The sequence below is a fragment of the Lemur catta genome, chromosome 6 (genome assembly GCF_020740605.2).
Source record: "Lemur catta isolate mLemCat1 chromosome 6, mLemCat1.pri, whole genome shotgun sequence".
NCBI lineage: Eukaryota > Metazoa > Chordata > Mammalia > Primates > Lemuridae > Lemur > Lemur catta.
Genome location: NC_059133.1, coordinates 86,606,555 through 86,614,310, shown reverse-complemented (window position 1 = coordinate 86,614,310; position 7,756 = coordinate 86,606,555). Strand labels below are relative to the sequence as shown.

The 7,756-nt window shown below is 43.3% G+C and overlaps 1 pseudogene; it reads left to right on the top strand.

The window, feature by feature from the left end:
- The first annotated feature begins 5,755 nt into the window (after window positions 1–5,755).
- On the top strand, window positions 5,756–6,923 carry LOC123640589 (annotated as a pseudogene).
- Window positions 6,924–7,756: the final 833 nt, after the last annotated feature.

Here is a 7,756-nt window from a genome sequence, read left to right as displayed (position 1 = left end):
TACACTAAGAGCTCAGCGAGTGTTTCCCAACTAAACTGAATTGAATTTCATTGGTGAACAAAACTCTGCAGCTAATGCCATACTTAACCAGTCCTACTGGGTGATGGCCCCACCATTACGACTGCCACTAATCCTGGTGCTCCACCCCACAACTCTCGCATTGACCTCATGGTTCCACTGAGTAGCCCGAACAATGTCTCCCTTCCATCCAACCGAAGGTATTTGATTTAGTATGGGGAACTACTCTATCCCCACTACTATTACAACTCTGTTAGAGGTGTCTCTTTTTTCTCTGTTCCCTTTAGCTTTCTCACTTATAACATTTTTTAAACAAGTTCCCTTGGGGCTAAATTGTAGACTATTTGAATAGCACCATATTGTCTCCAAGAGCCCAAATACTAGTTCCAAAATCATCTTTATTATTTCCCCCAGCTGACACAACAGGCTAAGTAGGGTTCCTGGTGGAGAGGATAAAATGCCAAAATTCCCTGGATGAAGGAACCGATCAGGACTCCTTTCCTCCCATCTATAGCCCTCACTTAGATTTATTTGTAGACTTAATTACATAAATTGTTTTATTATTTCATGTGTATTGTTTTTGTAGTGGCGTACACCGGGGATATCTCAGCTTGCAGAGGTCACAAAGCCCCTTGCCAAGACGTGATAGGACCCCACTCGAATAGCACAGTAACAGTCCTGTGCTAAGGCTCACGGGAGCCTAAGCCTCCATTATTTTCTTCCTAACCTTTGCCACACCGTCTAGCAGAGATTTATTCAAGTTAGCATCTCTACTTCACTGAGAAGTGCTGCGTTTCAACATTTTCATATTTTTCTCTTTTGTTAACCATTCTCCCACTCAAGACTGACATTTCCTATTTTTATTGGGCCTGTTTAAACATGTTTCACAGCACAACTGGTTGGGCATTTGCAGTCCAAGTGATTATTATTGCACTTTAAAATGGTGGCAGCATGGTGCAATAGGAAAAACAATGGAACTGCAGGCAGAAAACCTAGGTTCTGGTCCCGGTTTTCTCATTAGATATCCCTATTACCTTGACTAAGCCATTTCACTCTTTTATGTCTCCATTTCTCTGTAAAATGAGAAAACCCAAACATATCTTCACTAGGGACACTGTCAGAAATAGCATTTGATGCTTCTATACTTTACTTGAAATGCACTTTATTTGTTACATGGCTTTCCTAGGTACTTCTATTTAAAAAAATCTTAGAGCCACCCTATAATCATCACATGGAATGATATGGTTGGAAGCCATGCTTTATAGAATTCTTGATTTTTTGATATATTTATATAAAAACATCTTGTATAATTATCCAGAAAGCATTGCCAACTCATCAAGATTTCAGGGGCAGGAAAGAGGATGAGTATGGAGTTGAAATTAACAGCTCTGAACCATAGCAAAGACAGCAAAAGGAACTCCATTTTCCCCTCAAGTCCAGCATTGATTTGTTACCTACCTATGATGGTTAATTTTATATGTCAACTTCACTAGGCCACCGTACCCAGATATTTGGTCAAACACGTCTGGATGTTGCTGTGAAGGGATTTTTAGGAGAGATTAATATTTACATCAGTAGACTGTGAGTAAAGCAGATGACTCTCCATAATGAAGTGGGCCTCACCTAATCAGTTGAAAGCCTTAAGGAAAAGACTGAGATCCCCCGAGGAAGAGGGAATTCTGCCAGCAAGCTAGCTCCAGACTCAAGCTGCAACATCAACTCTTCCACAGGTCTCCAGCCTGTCCTACAGATTTGGACTTGCCAGCCTCCACAATCATGTGAACCAATTATATATAGACACAGCCATAGATAGAGAGAGAGAGAGACAGAGACAGAGAGACAGATATATCTTTTTAGTTCTGTTTCTCTGGAGAACCCTGACTCCTATAGTACCTTCCCAGAGAAGGAAAAGAGGCACTCCACTCCACCCTGACCTTCTTCCCTGCCTTTATCCCGGGTCCTCTGATTCAGGAAACTCTGTCCTTAGCCAGAAGGTTCATTCACCTCAATAATGAATGCAAGTGAAAGGGTTCAATAAACTATCAAGTGCCATGCTCGTGTATGCTAACATAATAGCAATTACCATCATCATTATTATCACTGTGGTCATTCCACTTGAGACACTAGATGTGGGGCCAACTGGGTGTGCTCAGTGTTACATAATGTGAAAGGCTGGAATCTCTAAGGGAAGGCAGACCACACAGGGCAGGGTGATAATGTGCTCTTCTTCCACAACCCACAGCCCAGCCACACATCAGATTATTAAAACCACTCCTGGGAAAGAACAGAATTCATTGATTATGCATTCATCCCACATAGCTCTTGGCTCTAGCAATTCTTTACACCTCCAGAGACCTCTCATCTTCCTCTTCATCTACATTATCCAGAAAAGAAAAAAGCCAGCTGTCAGAGGGAGTGATCTTTTTAGCACTTTTCCAATCAAAACCAGCCTTTGCTGACTTTTCCTGACTTCCTAGAATAAATCCTGCCTGGTCGCCAAAAAGACTAATGGCTTTTGGTGCATTGGCGCCACCTAGTGACTGTTGGAGAAAATGCGCCCAAACTTTCTCGATTGGGATTGAGTTTACAGAATTGACAGCTAAAAATCAAACAAGGTATTCATAACAGCCAGATTTGGATTCCAGAGACTTTCAGGGAACATTGTACATTTTCCATTTTAGGAGCACCTAGCATAAGGATAAGGGATTTTGAGTGTAGGCATCTCTAAGTACAAAATTTTGTTCAACCTCCTACTGCATTTCACTTGTGTGACTTTGGATAAGTCATTTACTTTATTTAAGTTTTAAGGCACTTATTTCTAAAATTTGAGTTATTTGTGAATTTTCTAATAATTAATATATATAGAAAATAGATAGGGTGATTAATAGACTACTTAGCCCACAATAAACAATAAATCATAGTTATTTCTATTATGAGCTACTTGGGGGACTTCCATAGAATGTCCATTTCTCTGCGGGGTGACACTCCCTGCTCTTCTAAACAGAGGATGATGATCAATTTTTAAATGCTTACTTTAACACAATTTGGGTCTGATAGATAAAAATTTCCCTGTGGGAATTATGCATTCTTTAGTATGCTCCTGCCTGGCATAAATATTCTAATGAATAAAGAAAGGCACTAAATTTTTTATTAAACGTGTGTCACATCCACTCTCTTCTTTCGTACCTGAATGGAAGTTTGAAGTTCATTCTTAAACCAACAACCTTGGGAATGTAACCTTTTCAATTATCCCCTGTATCTGTTCTCAAAATAAATCTTCAATAACACAATCTTAAGTCTGTCTTAATGCAGGAAAAAAGGCACTTCTTAAAGAATGGGGAGGATTTGTTAAATGTTAAAGAACAACTGATTATGGTTGGCCATAATGTACCTTTGCTCAATTTCATAACTAAGTCTTACTTCCAGAATCCCTTAGTTTGCGATGCCACTGTTCAACAAAAGAACCCACCCCTGCTCCCAGCCTTGTTCTTCCTTTTCTTTGGTTCCTAAGAAGGATGTATTTTATTTCTAGTCCCACATCTCTCTATTCTTCATTTTGGATATTTTTTGGTGGGGGGAAAACACATACTTGTGATATAGAGAAGAAAGCACTGGAGGACTGAGAGCCATGGAAATTTGCTAGCTCATCTCAACTGAATTGATTCAACTCATGAGATGATATATTAAGTACAGTTACAGCCTAAGTTTCAGTTTTTGCTTTTGAAAAATGGGAACACCTCCCTATTTTACCCTACAGAGTTATGTTGAATATAATAAATTAGTATAAGTAAAAGATCTTTGAACATTACAAGGTACTGTACAAATACAAAACTAGACCTTCCACCCCAGGATGAACACTACTAGTTCATCAAGGTCTATTCCCAATCTTTTAATAATGGAAACCCTCATATGCCAGTAATTGTATTTTTACTCATATTGATTGAGAAGATACAAGTTTTCATTTTGATTTCAATTCCTTTACGGTCATTCCAAAGTCTCACAGACTGTCATGGTCACACATTTGGAACCACTGCCCAAACCAATAAGGAGATTAACCAAGGGCGACCTCAACACATTGAGCTGTTTTCTTCTTGTTTTCAGATCCCACCTAAACCAACAACTTTCATGTGCTAAATGTCCTCTCACTTGATCTGACTCCTGGTTTCCCTTCTTCTCTGCTGGTTTCTGGGATATTAGCCCACCTGTCATTTCTTCTATAACTACTGGTTATAAATTCTTGATAGTTACTCACAGTTAAACCTACATAAGCATACACCTCAACAGAAGAAAAGAAAATTGATGTCACCCGTGGTAATGGAAAGATTCGAATCCAAAGTACTGGTAAAAAGTATAAAATACTCCCCTCCCCAATGCCTGAGTTATTAATCATCTTGAGGTTGCAGTACCCAGACATCTGTTGGATAAAAGAACAGATTAGAGGGAAGCAAGGAAATCTGCCAAAGACCTGAGGCAGATGCTTCCTCTTAGATTTGGACCTATTAGCAATGCTGCATGTACCGACTCTTTTCCTCAGATCCAAGTTTCTAAGTTTCAACATCACATTCCTCTAATGTATTGAAACGATTCCAGTAGAGGTAGAACTTGAACAGAAGGAGCCCCTGGCATGATTGAGCTACTTCACTCCTCCACTCAGAAGCATTAATTGAGAGCCTACTCAGTTAGCCCTAAATTGTTCTAGGGCTGGAGATTTAGAGATAAAAGACATAGCTCCTGCCCTCAAAGTGCTCGCTGTCTACTCGGGTGATCCAGTGTACAGTACAGTGACCTAAATGCAATGGTAAGAGGAACCCAAGATGTCCTGAACCACATGGGCCATCACGGAAGCCAGAGGTGACTTCCCAGGGACGGCGACGTCTAAAGTAAGATCTGAAATATAAACGTAAGCTCATCAGGTGAGGAAGGGGTCACTTACTCCAGGTAAACCAGAAAGGTTTAGAAACTTGAATACACCTTGAGCATAGATGCCAAATGGGAGATAGGAGGAAGAGTAGTTGAAGGCCCTTAAAGGAGGGTGTGTTATGACCAGCTGATGAGCTCATATCGGGTCCTGAAGGCAATGGGAGCTACTAAAGGATTGTAAGTGGGAAAGCAACATGATGGGATTTGCTAAAAATAAATATCAGTTCAGTCATTTTGGGATCCCTATCCCCCTCAAACCTTTTAACTCCCATTAGGATGTTACCATAGTCTCCTGCTGCTTCTCCTGGCCTCCTGCCAGGCCATCCTGCACATTTCCAGAGTGGTCTTCTCCAAACACACTCATTCATGTTATTCTCCTGCTCTAAGTTCTAAGATGGAATCCATGCCTAACTTTTCACACTCATGTTGCCCCCAGTCACCCTCTTCATACCTTGATCTCTGGCCAGCCTCACTACTTCCTCCCCAACATGTCCCGCTGTTTCCACGTCTTCCCATAATCATTCTTCTAGTATTGATGCCCGGGGCACCCTTCCTCCACTGTCTCCCTGATGGACTCCTACTTATCTTCCAAAACCCAGTTCTGATGTCTCCCTTTGTGTGAATTCTGCCCTCACCGGCCTGGGCACCCCTCTTCTGTGCCAACGTCACGCCCAGCGCAAGTCCTGTCACTGCATTTGTTCTCGCTCTGTGGGACTGAGCTCTGCCTGCTTGTTCGCTCTCCCCTTGGCACCCTGAGATCTTGGAGGGACAGGCCGCCTTCTCACCTTTGTGGCCCCGGTTCTTGGGGCTCAGTTAAATGCTCGCTACAGAGTTAGTAAAGGGATGGAGCGGACCCCAGAGAGCCCTGTGCAGCCCCCTCACCGCCTCGGGCAGAGTTACCATCACACATGGGGAGGAGTCGCAGCTGCCATAGCCGGCCCCAGTCACCGTCCCGCAACCGCAACCTCGAGGAGCAGCGAGGCCGAGACCAGCCCCGCCCGCAGCGCTGCCGCACCGAGTCCCGCACGTGGGCAGCGGCGGCCCGGGCGGCCTCACATCGGCTGCACCTGCCCGCAGCGCCCACAAGGTCATGCAAGGAAGGTTTGGCGAACAGTAAAATGGCTCAATGTAAGAAACGGATATGTTGTCATCCACAGGAATGACGCCAGGAAGATGCGTTTGTACACCAGACTGCCACAGAGAATAACCCCGGGAAGCGCCTTCGCCGGGCAGGAGACGGAGAGACGGGTGTGGAGCTTGACGTTGTTGGAGAACAGGGTGCGGAGGCAGCAAATGTCACAGGCCCTGGCGGAGTTCCAGGTCAAGGCAGTAAATACGCAGCAGACCGTAACCGTTACAGACACCACCCACGTCGCACCTCGCAGGGGTCCTCCACGCAGTTACCCGCAGAGTGACCAGAATAGTGCGAGTGGGGACAGAGCGAGGGATCCGAGCCTGCTCCCGAGGGCCAGGCCCAGCGACGCCGCCCACCGCGGGGGAAGGTCCCACCTTACTGCGTGCGGAGCCCCTGTGGGCGGCGACCCCAGTATCCACCCTCCCGTGCAGGGAGAAGTGACGGAGGGTGCTGACAACCAGGGTGCAGGAGGACAGGGTAGGCCAGTAAGACAGATATCGGGGTTATAGCCCACGATTCCGCAGGGGCCCTCCTGCCAAAGGCAGCCCAGAGAGGGCGGCAGTGAAGAGGACAAAGAGAATCAAGGACATGAGACCCAAGGTCAGCGCCAGCCTCAGCGTTGGTACCCCGCAACTTCAGTTACTGACACAGACGCCCAGAAAACCCTATACCACAAGATGGCAAAGAGACAAAGGCAGCCGATCCATCAGCTGAGAATTCACCTGCTCTGAGGCTGAGCAGCGCAGGTTTAGTGGTCAAAGAAGAATTTAATGAATATGAAATGCCAGCAATAAGAAAGGAAGAAAAGATCAGAGCTGAAGACCTTAAGTGCTTGCTTTTTGCCCACTGACCAGATAACTAGAACTATCTGCATTATCTATGCAGCACGGAGGTTTTATTATTTTTACCTAAAGACATCTTCTTTGGTAATAACAAACGTGTTTTTTAGAAAAGCCTGGTTTTTCTTAATATGCCCGTAAGGGTTTTTAAACTGTTTCATATCTGGTCAAGTTGAGATTTTTAAGAACTTCACTTTTAATTTGTCATAAAAGTTTACATCTTGATTTTATCGAAAAAGTCACCAAACTGCAGGCACCTGTTAATAAAGGTCTTAAATAATTTTTAAAAAAAGAATTAGTAAAGGGATGAATCAATGAATGAATGTTCCTTCTTAGAGATAAATTATTCTGTTATGGTAGAATAATTTCCTGAATCCTAAGCAGGTAGCCATGTACTTGAAAAAGTCTGAAGTTATGTTTGTTACTGTAGCAGAATGTTATAATCAATTTCTTTATATTCTGCCTCCCAATTTCTCTTTTATGGAGACTGTGCAGTCTTGGAAATGCATGGATGGACGTATGCTATGCAGCAATATCCCTCCCATACACTGAGAAACTCACCCAGTGTATAGATGCATGTATACCTACAGCAAACTTATAAGACCTTACTTTCTTTTCCTATGATCCTATTTGAATATCTTTGCAGCCCTAAAACTACCTAACATGCTCTGTGGCAAAAATGAAAAAGGAACTCAAATACCTGATTGTATTTTCTTTTCTGAAAAACATATGTTCAAAAAGATTCCACTTTTGCTAACCCACATCTAAGTAATATCAAAGCATTTGTGGAAAAACTGACTGTTACTGGAGACTGAACTTGAAGCACAGGGTCTAAGCCTTGCCA